General features: G+C 50.1%; 1 protein-coding gene across 2 annotated transcripts in view; it reads left to right on the forward strand.

The window, feature by feature from the left end:
* Positions 1 to 15,841, forward strand: part of Rab3 (RAS oncogene family member Rab3) — a 98,930-nt gene that overhangs the window by 52,908 nt on the left and 30,181 nt on the right. The window contains exon 1 of one of the 2 annotated variants that reach the window (XM_055064757.1): positions 6,369 to 6,827. The exons of the other annotated variant lie outside the window; for it this stretch is intronic. The gene's annotated coding sequence lies outside the window, so the exon portion shown is untranslated. Of the gene's footprint in view, positions 1 to 6,368; positions 6,828 to 15,841 lie in introns of those variants that run through there. 2 annotated transcript variants of the gene reach the window in all.

Raw genomic sequence — 15,841 nt, forward strand, 5'->3', positions numbered from 1 at the left:
CGGGCGACGAGCGACGAATTCTAGATTTGCAAAACTGAGTGATCGCGCGACAAGACCGAGCGATCTGTTCAAGCGACGGCCCGATCCGTCGCGCGAACCCATCGCTCGTCGCTGTCGCGCACAAGATCGCGCTAATGGGGTTTAGCCTTAATGTTCGATAATCATTGGGGAGCTCAACTAAAGTTTCTTAATCATCAATAAAACATTCTATATTAGGGCACGTGTTGTATTTGCGTAATTGGCGCTCATCTATTATCAATCGACGTCCATTTAGCAGGAATCCTGGGACCACAGCTAGCACTGAGATACGCGTCCGCGAACTTGTAGGAAAACGCAGCGCTGGTCGTTCCGTATTTATTTTCTCTCAAGACCGTGCTTTGGGGGGGAGTCGAAACGACGTGAAACACTAATGTACTTCGTGGCGAATTTGGGCGTTGAATATTTCGAACCTAGTGGCAGGCTCAGGATACCGACTAACGCGAGCACTGACCGACTTTAGTTCCGCGACAGCGACGTGCGCTTTTAGGTGTCTTACTAAATTGACTAGTGAATTTAGTTAACGAGAGAATTAATAAGGGTATTGCAGAGCTACTTGTGATACCTCCCGGCGCTGATAATATCCCGGCGAAATAGAAGACATTCTGATATCCACCACACCATTTTTTTGTTTTTGTTTTATGAACGTGGCGTACACGTTGCCATCTGTAAAACAAAAAGGAATAACCGGCCGTGACTTGTGCTCCGACTCGAGCTCTCGTCTCGCCGAACGCCTACGGATCTGCGCCCGTACTCACGGGGCAGCTTTAATGCGAAAATGGTTCGTAAGAGCAAAAAAAAAAAAAAAAAAAAAAAGAACGCTCACCAGTCTTGACTCCGGACATTCAATTAGCGAAGACTGCCAGCCACTCGCAAACAGTGCTCGCGAACCGGAAGCTCCGCGAATTCGACGACGAAGCGAGACCCAGGGAAAGGGAAATGCCGAACGCGACACAAAAGTTTCATTTCTCCCAACACACACGTGGCTCGGCCGCGAGCGCAACTTTTTGTAATGTTTCGCGACATAAACACGTTTCGCAATGTTTCCGCAATATCTTCGCAAGTTTTTTTTTTTTTTTTTAAACGCGACTACCAGGAATCGTTTACTAGGACCGACCGACCAGGGAGAGTCTTCGATAAAGGGTGGCTTATGGCCATCCCCATCTAAAAAAGAAAATTGATGAAAGTAATATCCGATGAGATGAGACACGCTGCGTTTGGTTGTGACGAGCTAGCCGGAAAGGCACTCTCACCCGATATTAGTTTATCAGCACCGCGCAGGGGGACTGGACGAAGCGTTAACAAGAGCTATATATATATATCGGGGGGCCGGAACATCGCCGCCGCACGTCGTTCGACCGCGTGCAAATAAATCTGCCGGGGCACATTAGGAGCGTTTGTGTGCCTCGATTTTGGAGCGCGACGGAGACTTCCCCTTTGATGGAACGCATAGGGGGAGGGGAGGGAGGAGAGGGGGCCGTGGCCGAGCATAAGCCGGGGAGGAGACAATATTGCGCGGTCGCCGGCCGCGTTTACGGAGCCCTTGGCCGCGATATCTTTTCGGTAAACATTGTCTTCCTCCGTCTAGAGAGGCACGCACGCACGCACGGCATTGCGGCGCGCGCTCGACATCGGCGCGTGATTTAATTAGCGCCCCAGGGAAGCTCGCGGCGAGGGGTTTGTTTTCTCTGTGCCGGTCGTCTCTTTCTTTTTTTTTTCTCTCTCTCTCTCTCTTTTTGTGCCTGTTTCCGATCCGCGCACTTCCGAGCTTGCCTAGAGACGAAATTGAACGAGAGGCAGAAAAGGCTTTTTTTTTTTTTTTTTTTTCGGGCGTGCTTTGTCGCGGTGCTCTTTTCCGGCTCGTCCTCGGGCGGCTCGCCGCCTTTAGCTGCGCGCGCGTGCGTGCTTTTGGCGTCATGACCAGAGATCGCCAATCGCGGGAGGCCCTTCCTGGTCACGTGATTTGGTCGCGCACGCATCTGGCTTGTCGTTCGGGTAGCATCGCGTTGTTCTTCGTATGCCCCGCCTGTTTGTCTGTCCGCGCGTCAGACGGATGGGGCGCAATCGGTATGTGTAGACCCATTTTTGGGGGGATTTCCTTTTTCTTTTCTCATTCTGTTCTCTCTCCCATGGTGTGCTCGAGCGCCCTCTCGCCGGTGTTTCGTAACGCGTCGAGCTGTTACTTATAACGATTGCATGCAGCGCCGGTTGCGCCATGCGTGCACCCCCCCCCCCCCCCCCTCCTACACCCTGCGTAGATCTCTGTCCACTGCTCTATTTTTTGGATACTAGGAAGGAGCTAGCGTGTTTGTTGCGTCACGAACTACTACAGGCACCGTGCATGGTGCTTTACGCGTGCTCATTTGCTATGTTACGTTACGTCACCGACGAAGCTATGCTTGCTCATACGTGTACGCCGCTTTTAGCTGATGAGAATGAACAAGCTCGAGACGGTTCTGAGAACGCTGATCTGGCTTCTAGTTTCGAAGAGGATGACGTCAGCGTGCTACGTGGCACGTGATGAGGATCAAGCGGTGATTAGTGGCGATTGAATGGTGTTACAGCAGTTGCGAACAGAAGGAGTTGAGGGTCGCCTGGCCGTAATTTGCACCATAAGCAAACGATCCGAATAAAGCGGCGCGTCCATATTCCTGCGCTTTTGGGCAACCTCCTAGCAAAAATTAGCGTTGCGAATTCATGTAACGTCGTTTCAGACGCTTTCAGGCGACCTGACAAGTCGTTTGATAGTAAATTGAAACTTGGCTATTTTCTTAAAACTTTGATAACCTTATTAACTTTAAAATCTTTTGTATTTTAATAGATTTTGTTGAAACAGTATTAAAAGAAGGATCTCAAGTATCTCGAGGATATTCTCTTTCTTTTCTTTTTGTATTTATTTGCGTCGGTCTCTAGCCATCGGTTTCTTTCTTATATTTTTGCGTCCGAAATGCGGTTGCAGTTTCTTGCGAAAAGAAAGCCTGCATGCATTCATTTAACGATATTATGGCGTTTGGAAAAGTTCGCGATGAACGAAAGAGAAAAAAATAATAAAGTGCGGCATGCACAACAACATCTACGAAGTGATCGAGGCTCAGACTATGGCGCAAATACTCCGCCTATCCTCGTCCAAAGCCGGTAGACTAATTCTAAGCGAAGCTAATGTTTCCCCATCTCCCTATCTCGAGCACGCTGTTACCGTACCGAGTGAAATTAGGGACAACTACAGAGTCTCACCGTTTCCCAGAAACGTCCACCCATTATACAACGTGGGTAGGCGCCGGGCCCGCGCCAGCGCGATTCTCGACCGCACCGACGCGGATCGTGAAGCCACCGCATTTGTGGACGCGGCCCAGTACGGCAATACATCAACTTTCGCGATAGCAGTTGTGGACGGCAACGGAACGTCACGATCATCCGCATCGGTTAAATCGACCACTAGCGCTAAAGCAGTACAGATAGCCGTAGCCATCGCCATGGCAGACCCCACATTTACCCATGTCCTCACGGATTCGCGTGCTGCAATTCGGGCTTACGAAAGCGGCAACGTATCGAAAGAGGTAGCGCATATACTACTAGCGAGCTCAAAAGAGTGCAAGCGATGCCTCTCCTGGTTCCCCGCTCATATGGGGAAAAAACATTCACCCGCAAAAACCCAACCTCAATGAAACGGCCCACGACCGTGCGCGAGAACTTGCCCGCCGCGACGGTCCCACGGCCTCCGAGGGGCTGGACATTCAGTTTAATGACCCGCTACTCACTTACCAAGAGAGAGAGAGAGAGAGAGAGAGTAAAACATCTTTATTAATAATATTTGAATGGCGAGAGCAGTGTGGGAGGAACCCTCAGTCCAGGGTCCCTAAGATGATTCCGGCGATGTTTCGAGCCCGTTGTATCACAGCTCGGAGGACCTCGGGAGGTCCGTCGCGGAGGGCATCGTCTCACAGCTCTTTGTTGCGTACGGGGTAAAGGAGAGTTGGCAAGGGAGGAAAGAGGTTTGCAGTGCACTCAATCGTGACGTGGAAGATTGTGGGCGTGGTGCCACAGCCAGGGCAACGATCTGCATAACAGTGTGGGTAGAATTTATTGAGAGAGACAAGATTTGGAAAAGTTGCGGTTTGTAACTGGCGTAATGCCACTGCTTCCTCCCGCGAGAAGGACGGCGGTGGTGCGGCGTGGGTGCGACGAATGCGTGTATAATGACGGAGTATGTCTTTGTAACGGAGCAAGGGATCCCCCACTCTGAACTAGTCGCCTCACCACGCCGAGTCGCCCGGAGCGAAATTTCTCGGGCAACCGCATGTGCGCGTTCGTTACCCGGCAGCGAGGTATGACCAGGGGTCCAGAGTAAGTGGATGCGGCGAGTTGTGGTTGGTGTATTTTGCGGGATCTGTTTGAGAATTTGGTGCGCCGCTCTCGGGATGCCATGTCCTGATAGGAACGCCCGGCATGCCTGTTGCGAGTCCGTCAATATATACACTTCCTCAGGAACACGGATGGCGTATCGAATTGCAAGAGCAACACCGAGAATTTCTCCGTAAGCGGCATTTCTTCCGCGCATTGCAGCAGAGTCTCTCAGGGATTCGGTGCCATCCAAAACTACCGAGGTATAGCCCTCTTGAGTGCGTGATGTGTCCGTTTATAAAGTATGTGTTTCCGGGATGTTTGCAAGCATGCGGCCAGTGTATCGTACACGGGCTTTGCGCCGCCCTTTGTCATGCTCGGGGTGCATATTACGTGGCAATGGATGAATACTTAGTGCTTGGCGTATCGCTGACGGCAAGATCGTTGGACGGGCTTCAGACACAAGGGGTGGGACAGAGTATCTCAGCCGTGTGAGAAGATGGCGGCCAGTAGGAGTGAGTAGGAGGCGCTGGCGATGGCTGACCCAATGTGCCTCTAGCAGCTCGCCTAGTGTGTTATGTGTCCCTAAGTTAAGGAGACGGCGTGTGGAAGTATAATTCGGGACGCCATGGGCCAGCTTCGTCGCTTTACGAATCATTGCGTCTATGCGAAGTTGTTGCGCTTGGGTCAACCGCTGAAATGGGAGATGGTATGTAAGGCGGCTGATCACGCATGCCTCCACCAAGCGCAGCAGGTCCTCTTCTCGAAAGCCCGAGCGCCTGTTGGAGACCCTCCGGATCATGGCCAGAATTTGCTCAATCTGTCTGGATAGAAGGGAAACAGCGTAGTTTGACCTGCCATCCGCTTGGACGTGTAGGCCGAGGATACGAGCACGATTAACCTGTGGTATCGGTAATCACCTCACACTATCGAAAAGGCAGAATGAAATACCCGCTCCCGCACGCCAAACTCGAACGCGCGCAGGCTGCCGCGTTTCGAATGCTGCAAACGGACTCGTATCCGTCACGAGGCCTACTAAGCCACTACAATTCAGAAATCCCGGCAAATTGCCCCGACTGCCCAAACTCTATTGCTCACTCTCGCACATGCTTTGGCAGTGTACCGCGTTACCAGAGGGCCCTCTCTCCAGTGAGCCCGAATGGGAAGAAGCCCTCAAAAGCCCGTCCCTCAAACTCCAAGGCCGTCCAGAGGGCCCAAGAACTGGCGGAGCGTCACCACGTTCCCGTCCCGGCTTGGGCGCCGCCTACGGTTTCGGCCCAAGGAACTCCCCGCGTGCGATCTCCAACGGCTTAAACCCCCTCAGGACCTCAATAAAGTTCTTGACTGACTGACTGAATAAGGAAAACCGAATAGTTGTTGTTACTGCACGTGGCATCTCCGCGTTAACCCAATTTCTGCCTTCTTTACTGACTTCAGAGTTGCTGCATAAGAGCTGTGCGTAATCGGCCGAACACGTATTCGTTGGCAAGCAAACAGCGGGAAGACAAAAGAGATCGTTCTTCTTTTCTCTACTTAATTGACGAGGGCACAAAGTCAAGCCTTCGCCCGTGAAGATCTGCGCATTCGAGCTCGGAAAACCGTACGAAAGTGACAGGAGATCAAGGGCTGCTCGAACAAATTGGTCCAGACTGCCGGTAGCCCCGAGCACGCATCGAAAATGAGGAGGGGAAGTCATTTGTCATCAGAACGAACGATTTTGCCGGCCCGTACACCTATTGTTTCACGCTAAAGCGGCATCGTGTGACGAAGCAATGGAGCGGATGTTTCGTGCAGCATCGCGAGGCCTAGTTTGAGCCCACCTTTCGTCGTTGTCCATAACCCCCTTTGACACGCGGTTTCGGTTCCGGCCCGACCGCGGCTCGCGTGTAGTTCCGCGAGCGACCGCCAGAAGGCGCCAGCATACGGAGCGCTGTCCTAACGCCGCCTGGCGTCGGTGGTGCGAGCTTCCTCTCGCCTGTCAGCAGCGCGTGCGTCGGTCCGGCTTCGGTCGACGCGGTTGTTGGTGGTTGGTCGTGGTGTATCTAAGCGGCGCTCCGCCGAGCCGCCTGCTGATTACCTCCCCGCACCGATTTTCTTCGGCGCCGGCGAAGCGGCTGCGGTGTGTTAGTAGCGGCAAACCAGCGCGTTCGGGTTTCGGGCCCGCAGCCTACAGCGGACGCAGTGTGCATCAAACGGGAAGAGAAAGAAAGGGGAAGTTTGTGTGCCGCTCGGCCGATCGTCAAGCTCCTCTCTCTCGTGTACGGCGTCTTCTTCGTCTGCGAAGCGTGAACGTTGCCGTGTCGCCCGCCGTCCCAGCGCCGGGGCTGCCCAAGAAAAAGGCCTCGCCGGCGACGCATCGGTCCGTCGTCGCCAAGTGGTGCTGCCGCCGCCGCTGCTGCTGCTGGAATCGGGGTAACACAACACGTTCGGGCGTCGATCGATAGTTGAAGGCAAGTCACTCGCCGCCGCCGCTAGCGACCATGGAGGTTTTCCCCGCCTCGTTCCCCCTCTCCTCCATGTGCGTGTGTGTGTGTGTGTGTGTGCGACGCGATTTTTTTGCGTTTACGTCCGAGGCTGTCTCTCTCTCTCTCTTCCCCGACGTCTCGAGACCTCCTCATGGCCTCCGGGCAGGTTGATGGGAGAGGAAAGCAATTCTCCCTTCCTTTTTTTTTTCGGCCGGCACCCGCTGGACGCACCTAACCCACCTGACCCCGTGACCTCGCGGCTCCCGCAATCGTGCCGCCGCGTCTCCCTGCGCGCCGTGCGGCGAAGCCTAGTCCCTTCCCCACCCGCCGGGAAATTATTGTGCGGTGAAGCCGCCCTGTCAGGAGCCGGCCCCTAGGGGCCGCGACTCTGCACAGGTGTGCGGTTCATTTCTTTGCGCTTTGTTTGCTTTTGTTTTTTCTCGATCAAAACTCGCGGATTCGAGTTTCGCACTGCGGTCGCGTGCCCTGCTCCGAGCTGTGGTTATATTTCTCGCTTCTCGTGGCGGTTTCGGTGTTGAGCTCGACATTCGGTTGCTTCGCTTTCCGACACGTCAGAGATGTCTAGCGTTCGTTCAACCTTGGCAGCCGTGTGACGATGAGCCACTGTGGCCGTTGAGCCTCCGAAATTGCGGCTTGTTTCCTTCCAGTCGGTTCTTTCTACTCGAGGTGACGCCCAGCTTCTTGAGTGGCCATAATTTACGCTCGTCGAGATCGAAGCAGGGCGTGCCCGAGGACAACTGTGGGATATATGCTGGGATTTCGAATGGGAAAATAAGATCTTGGGAAAATAAGATCTTGTACCAAAGTTGTTCGAAAGATACGACACGGTAAATCGCCCAGCACCAACACGTTTTCAGAAGCCTTTCGTTCGTAAAAATAATTAAAAAGAACGATTCAGATCCAACGCACATCTGTGTGAAACGAAGCTTAAGCAAAGCGGTTAAATCAATGCTTCACAACTAATGGCGATGACTACAAATTTGTTCACTTTCATCCTGTGAAACGTGTACTCTCGTGGAATGTTTGTCTATTGTCAACAAAGGGTCACAACTTTATTGTCACGCACATATTTTATGTTTTTACACTCCATTGTTGACAAGCTATGCCGAAACGGAAACTCCAATTCAGGCGGATGACCATGTGTGAGACGTACATATACGCAGCGATGTTACGTGACGAAGGCGATGTATCGTGTTTGTTGAGCGAAGACTGGTGATGGCAGGTACGTGAACAGAAAAGTACGACACGTATCAAAGGAAGAGTTGGGGATTTTGTACCTTTTGTGTCACAGTGGGACAACATACCCATTCTGGATGCTTAGCCACGAACGGGCAGACACCCAGTGACACGTACCGAATGGCTAAATCGAAGAAAGTAAAATTAAATCAAGTAATCTGTAAAATGTAATGCACTATTCTATTAACATTATCGGTATGCTTTAGATATATCTATGAGCCTACATTATACATTCAGGTTTTAGTAGGAAGTTCGTTTTTTTCTTTTTTTACGCAGAACAGAGGCGCACATAGGAGGTTGTAAGAGCCACTTTGCAGATACTTTCGTATAACATTTGCATATGTCATCAGCAGCAGCACTGCTGATCATATATATGCGCAGCCCGATGCAGGAGCATACGAGATAGTTGAGCGAGTACCGAAGCGTCGCAGTGTTTTGCTTTCGCACGACAAGCGAAACGGAAACATGTTGCAGAGAAAAAAACTATTCCACCAAATTACGTAGGGTGCTCTGAAGGATTGCCAGTATTTTGTCCAAACTTTCGAGGTCGACCAGCTTCACCTAACAGAACGAAGAAAAAGATGTTGCCACGAGCGAACCCTTTAAGTGTACAACACGAACAAGACTGCGGTGTAGCCTGAGCTGAGCGCATGGCCTCGGGGTTCACACTGAACCAATGGTACAAGGTGTCGTCGCACAATTGCTCGTGCCTTCTCTGCTCTCGGTCGATCCCGCAGACACCTCCGTAAGACCAGTAGTCCTTGCTTTCGGCATTGTTTGCTTCCACGCTCATTCGCATCATCTGCCCTCAGAAAGGCTGCTTCAAATGGGCCTCGAGAGCCGAAGCAGGGGCACAGAAGACTTCAACGAGAGCAGGGTTTGTTTAGCAGCGCGCACTGTTTTTTTTTCACCGTCGTCTTCGCAACATCCGATGCGTTGGGCGGTTAGTGCATCCGAGATGCGAGCGCATTCCTTGGCGAGAGCCCCAGGACCTTTCATTGAGGAAGTACTGAAGTTGTACTGAAGTAAGAAGTTGTCGAAAGTCTACCACGTACGCTTCTCGCACGCCTAATGACGGCACTTCGCGAGCGTGAAGCTTGAGAAACGCACACTCGATTTCAATACTAAAGTTGGTCTCGAAACGCCGGAGGGCTGGCGTAGTCTGGTTTGTTGATCGCAGAGCTTCGGGCGGCCGCCGTCCTTCAGCCCCCCGCGGAGGCCCCGCGAAGAGCTAAGGCATGTTCCGTTCGTCGGCGGGGGGAGTATCAGTCGTGTCGAGTGCTCTTCAAAGCTTGACACGGCACGAGGGGGCGTGGTGAGGGAGCCGTCCGCTCTTGCTAATCCGCACTAGGGATTAGTAAGAGGCGATTGGAGGATTGGTGGAAGAAAAGTAGGGAAACGACAGAAATCGGAGACGTACAGAAGCACAGTTCGCAGTAGGGGATCAGAAAATTTGATTGTAGGAGTTCGTAGCGTTTTTTTTTTTTCTTCTTTGTTACTGTTTAACCTGGGTAGGACATAAGGCAGTATAATAGCAAGAGCTTGGTGGCGCAGCCCACCGCCCTGTTCCAAAAGAGGGGCTCATAACATCCATCCCGCTGCTGCTGCGGCTTCGCTCACTCGCCTGTTGGGACCTGATCCTCTAAGTTCTCGCATATGTGCGCCTTCTGCGAACGCCGTGCCTGATATCGACGGCGTGATCCGGCCCGCACGTAGGCGTCGTATACACACTGTTTCTCTATGCATAACGAAGCGGTTAATTGTAGTAGAGGTTGACGTCATTCATCCACGCTCCAGTGTCGCGCCGACGCACGTGTCATCGGAGCGCATCCTTCCGAATATCCGTCGGCAAATAAAGCCCCGCGGCTTCCACATCTCTCTCGCATCGGTGTGAAGAAGAAAGATACCGTAGTGATCTTGAAGGTCTTGCGATTCCAGGCGGGTAGGCTGCAACACGAAGGTGAGTGTATGTATGTGACGATTTCCAGCTGCTGCGCGTTGCCCAGGATGTTCGAATGAATTAACGGAATCTTTCTTAATGTTGAAAGGTGCCGCTAGGTAAACGTGAAGTACAACGCGCTAAGTTTCACTGTTTCGGGCGTTCCGTTGAATATGTTCCCCTGTCTGGGTAGCCTCTTTCTTAATGTATACTTGTTTAGAGAGTCACGTTGTCGTATTACCGTGCGATAAGCATTTCCCTCCAACGATGATTACGCCTGCCTAAGTATACAGTGCTTGCGCTCACCGTATACAGTGGACGTGTGCGAACATCCAAAACTTCCGAATGACGAATCGAATGTCGTCCCGTTTAATTTGGTCGTCGAATCGAATAGTGACCATTCGCAAATGCGAATAGTTTTCTAATACTCCAAAACGTTAAGTGCACAATCACGCATTAAATTGGAACGAAGGTGCGACAGATTGCACCCCTGCGGTCATAGTAGACATAAAAAAAAAAAGAAAAAGAGATGAGTTGAGGGAGCCCGTGACGCGGCTCAAGTAGCCCGACTTTTCCTTCTAAACTGCGATCATTCGCGCTTTCCCAAGAGGCGTGGGTATATGCGAACGAGCTGTATAGTTGTGCTCAATACTTTATTTGTGCATTTCAGTATTCGATTCGCTTCTGGCAGTATTCGATTCGTACTCCATCCGGTCTCAAAAAAATGTAATTTCTTCTTGTGTGCCCTTGGTACACAGCCGATAGGGAAATGTGGCACAGCTAAAACCGCTCTTCAGTCTGGTTTCCTCGTTTGCACTGAGTGAAATGTAAATACGGGCTATATGAGAGTATTGCCATGCGCGCGAGTTTTTGCTGTGCGGCACCCCCCCGCGGGTATGTAATGCCCAGTAATGACCACTGGGGCGTTCAAGGGTAAATAACAGACCAGATCACGTCTAAGGCAGCATTCGCACCGACGAGTTGCACAGACATGCGCAGCAAAGTTGGTCATTAAGCAACGGTCGCAAATTGTCGCTGACCGTTCTTTTAAGCGGCGCGACCGGAGTCGCAAAGCTATACTCGACCAATTCGCCCTTGCTAAGGTCACCATAAAATTTTCTATTGACTTGTTTTTGTAATTTTCGCAAAAGCTGTCGTGGTCACTTTAGTCGAGTATTTCTTTGTTTTCCTCATCAGCGTGGACTGTGCCGAGGGGCCTTCGCCGCGTCTCTCGGGCTTAACAAAGGCCAGCCCTCACCGTGACGTCACATTACAAAATGTGCGAAACGAGCGGCGGTATTGAGATAGGCCCGTGATTAATTAATTCATTTTTTGCAACATCCAGTAGACTTTCTGCTGAAGCGCAAATGTTACTGTCGTATTCGAATTTAGGATATTCGCATTTGATACATTACCCCCCCTCCCTTTCTCATCGCGTGTATCGCTCCGTTTTTGCCAGTAGCAGGAACGCAGCGGAGTACAGTTGTCGGCTTGTCGAAACACCAAATGACTGAGCTGGGAAAGAGTTCATTTCGCTGGTCTTAGCTAGAAACCAGACTCAGTTTTCTTTCTTTTCGCTGCGTCTATCTGCAAACCGTCAGTAAACTTCAGTAGCCTGACTGAAGCTCGGGCGGTTAGCATCATATAGGCTCTGGTACATTACCCCCGCGCGGAGCGCTCCCAGCGGCGACGCTTATAAAGCGCGCTATAACCCGCGCGTCCCGTCGGGTTTTTGAATTCGGGAATCGCCAAAAAGCCAACCTTGAGGAGGTGCCCTCCCCCCCCCCCCCCTCGCGTTTTCTCGACCGAAATCGCGAATATCTACCCGAGGAGAGAATCGGTGCCCGCGAACGCGAAAGAGGCGTCGAGCAGCGTGCTCTCTCTCTCTCTCTCTCGACACCCTCACCCTCGTTGGTCGGTCGCATTAAGCATTCGCGAGAATCGTCTGGTCACCGCCGCCGCGCGGTCTGACTCGAGCGTTATTCCGAGCGAGCGAGGCTCGACCGTGTAAGTATAATGCGCTGACTCGAGCGTTATTCCGAGCGAGCGAGGCTCGACCGTGTAAGTATAATGCGAGGCTTTCCATAAATGTGTAAACGCCCGAAGCGCAGAGGCGGACTGCGCGCTCTCTAACGCCTGCGAGGTGCAGCCGCGGCGGGTGTGACGCGCGCCGTTCGCACTGGGAAGCGCCGCAGGCATCATCTTGCACCCCCTTCCCGCCTCCCACCCCAAGCCTTCTATTTCTGGGTGTTTTTGTAACGAAATGGCAGCCAGTTTAAGCTACTTGCGATGCATTTCGCAAACTCGGATTCAGCCCTCTATTCGAGAGCGTTCTTGTACTTCTTCGTTCTTAACCAGTTAACTTGAGCGCTAGCGTCTGTGGGAGCTGCCGCCTTGGTGGTTCATCCACCATGGAAATGATGGTTATTACATGGATTTGCCTGAACTTCGCACTTCCGGCTGTGAACGGCTTTGCGGTATTTTCTTTTCGAACTGACGCATGTTCAATGTAATATTGCGTTATAACGAAGGCAACAATTCGCAAAAGTTTATGCGTTTAGAAAAGTGTGATTGCTTGGAAATTTAGAAACACAAAATGAAGCTTAAAAAAAAAATATATATATATATATATATAGAAAGAGAGAGATAGAGAGAGCAAACGCGTGAAGCCACAAGCGCGAAGAAGAATATAGTCAGATCCGCGTGCTGTCCGTCATGCTCCCCCCCCCCCCCCCCCCCCGGTATTGCTGAACGATCGCAGCGCCAGATTTTCCCCTAGTGATTTTAGTAGGAAACTCGTTCTTTAAAGCTACTTGGGACACCGCATAAGAACCGATACTTTATAGAAGTAAGGAATGCCACGGCGCTGTGCTGCGGCATTCTTCCGAGTGTTGAAAATGACCCACTTTGCTTTGTAAAATAGGTAGTGCCTTAATAGTTTTGTATCTGCACATGCCAACCTTACGTTTATAGACGAGAACGTTACTGAATAAAGTTTATGCGCTAGAGAGTTGTGTTTTTTTAGAGCTGACTTCTCCACACTAAAAGAGCACCGAGGAAAGAGAGAGCGATAAAATAATTTATTTAAGTGATGGCTCTAGGCCTGTTTGGGGAAGTGGGCAAGGGGAAGGGATCGAGCTACGTATGCATGGGCTCACTGTGGTAAACTCCGCAGGCGAAGTTCCCTGTTGAGTGTCTCCTTGACGATGGCCCGTGGCAAACGATGTCACCTCCTTAGGCCGGTACATATCCCGGAGTGTCTCGAGTGCTTCACATTGCCACGCGAGGTGATGGACATTTAGAGGTTACCTTCCTTGAATATGCATGACATTCCACTTTGCGTATGTGATTGCGGGTGGTGGGGGTCATTACGCTGCCGCCGCCACTGCCGTAAGACGACGGTGTCATTTTTCGTGGCGTACCCTGCGCTTGCCTTGTTTATACGGAGTAGAGAAAGTAAGTTTGCGTAGAGTATGCCCTCTGGTGTGGAGGTGACTGTATTTAGATGCATTTCAGTCAACCAGTCAATTAATGTGTCCAAGACGCTTCCTATACCTTTTAGCACATTTTAAAGGCGAATATAATATTAAGTAAACAGTGTAAAGTGCCCCTTAATGCTTATTTTTCCATACTGGGAATCGTAGATAGGAGAAGGCTGTTTCGGGGATCACTGTTGGTCTGCAATCGAATGTTTGTATGTTGGAAAATTTCACTCTATAAATCGATCAGTCTGCAGATCAGTCGACGTTTCCGAGAACTCTCCAATCCTTCTTTTTTTTTTCGCACGTTTTAAACATTAAAAAATAGCATTGGTAGTCAGTTAAAGGTTAATTCTTAAAGCTGACTTCTCCCCACTGGACGTCACCAAGAGGAGAAGCCTGCTCCGAGGATTCCTTTTGGCTTGCAGGCGACTATTTGTATGTTCGCAGGATTTAGGTTATTGGATCGATCAATCAGTCAGTCGCTCATCCAGTGTGTCGAAGACGCCTCCAAAGCTTTTTCTCATATTTCGTGGGCAGAAGTTGCACTGATTAAGCAGTAAACGATAGCGTTCCTGGCAGCTCACTTCTCCACACTGGCAGGTACCTAGAGGAGAAGCCTGTTTCGGGGATTCCTTTTATTTTGCGGGCGAGTGTCTATTGCAAGCATTTCAGTCAATGAATCAATCAGTAAGTCAAGTAATCAATGTTCCTGAGGTGCTTCTAAATTTTGTTCATATATTTCAAGGGCAAAAAAAAAGAAACATTTAGAGAACTACCACCGCACCGTGTGAAATTGCGAGACTGACTTCACATCCGCTTTGTCTTGCAACTGCCTGCCAGACCGCTAGGTATGCCTGTTAAAACTGCTGCGTTGCAATGTTAACGTTACTCCATAGAAATTTATCCGCTTGGTAACATTACGGCTTTGTCGCAAATACTTTGCTCACGTCTACTATCTCTTTTTGACAAAGTGCTAAGTTCAAGCTATATTTATTGTAGCTGGCCTTTCACTCGTCAAATGAATTTTGTAGGAATACAATTCTTCACAGGAATTATCTGGCGTAACTAAAAACGAAAGCCGAAATTAACCAGGGAATTCAAAGTGTCAGTAGTTCTAATGACATGATTGATGTAGACTCGGTGCTGGAAGTTTTCTGGAAGTGTTGGAAGTTTTCTGAAATTTAGAAAACCCACACGCTGCAACATTATGAAATTACGTGTCCGAATTGCACCTTTGGAGTCTACCACCCAGAAGTTGTGTGAAATGTTTTAGGCACGACATGATAAAAATAATGGTTGAGTGATTGTTGCCGATTCTTCGCACTATTGTAATTGAAATTTAGGTGTTTGGAGCTCCATAAGCGTCTTGCAGCATGCTGAAATTGTGACATATTTCTCTCACACATCGTGAAAAATTGCGTTGGGAATTTTATTCGTAATTTATCTCTTGTGCCACCAAGCCGGATGCTAAACAATGTAAAGTAGAGATAAGCAGAAATGCTAGGTTGCAATAGATTTAGTAAATCCTGATTATTTAAAGCAGGCTTCGTGGCTAATTGTCGCCGCCCTGTGTCAAAGGGGATGTCGTTAGAAATCATCATCGTCACCCTTCCATGTTTACGTCTTCGTTACCGCGGTATTCCGTGAACGGTAATTACGTATACTGAAATGCTAAAACATTAACGGGGCTGCACGCGGAAGCACGTGTAAGCTGTCGCTTCAATTGCAGCTGACCATAATGAACGGTGGAGCTTGCATTTATCAATTTATTTGTTTGTAGGCCCTGTAATCTCAGCGCACTAATTTTAGCACGATGTGAAACACGTAATAAACAGAATCTCGAGCCTGGTTAAAATAGAAAAAAAAAAACGAGATTCCTGACGTTTCGAGGGCGATTCGGCCTCTTCCTCAGGTTAGGCTATAATGGTCGGCCGCAGAGACAGCTGTTGCAGACTTTTGTTGCGGCTTCCAGTGTTGTCGTGAACGCCGTGGACACGGGATAGCTTCCCAAACGACCTATTGATGCTTCTGGGAGTCTTTTGAATGTGCCACGATTCGAGGTAGAGCTTGCTTACGGCGTTCGAAAATTGAAAAAAAAAAAATGACACGTTGAAATAAATCTTCGACACAAATTGTAGACACGATATTGCGTTTAGGTAGCGCGGTAGAAGCCCGTATGCGAAATGAAATAAAATCAAATCAATTACACAGAGCAGTGCGTAACCACAAAACGAAAGTGTCAGAATCGTGGTATTCGGCACTGACATCGGTAGAGGCACGAGGCAAACATTTTTTTATGCAAGGGCGTCGTGTCTGGTTAG

The sequence above is a fragment of the Dermacentor andersoni genome, chromosome 11 (genome assembly GCF_023375885.2).
Source record: "Dermacentor andersoni chromosome 11, qqDerAnde1_hic_scaffold, whole genome shotgun sequence".
Classification (NCBI taxonomy): domain Eukaryota; kingdom Metazoa; phylum Arthropoda; class Arachnida; order Ixodida; family Ixodidae; genus Dermacentor; species Dermacentor andersoni.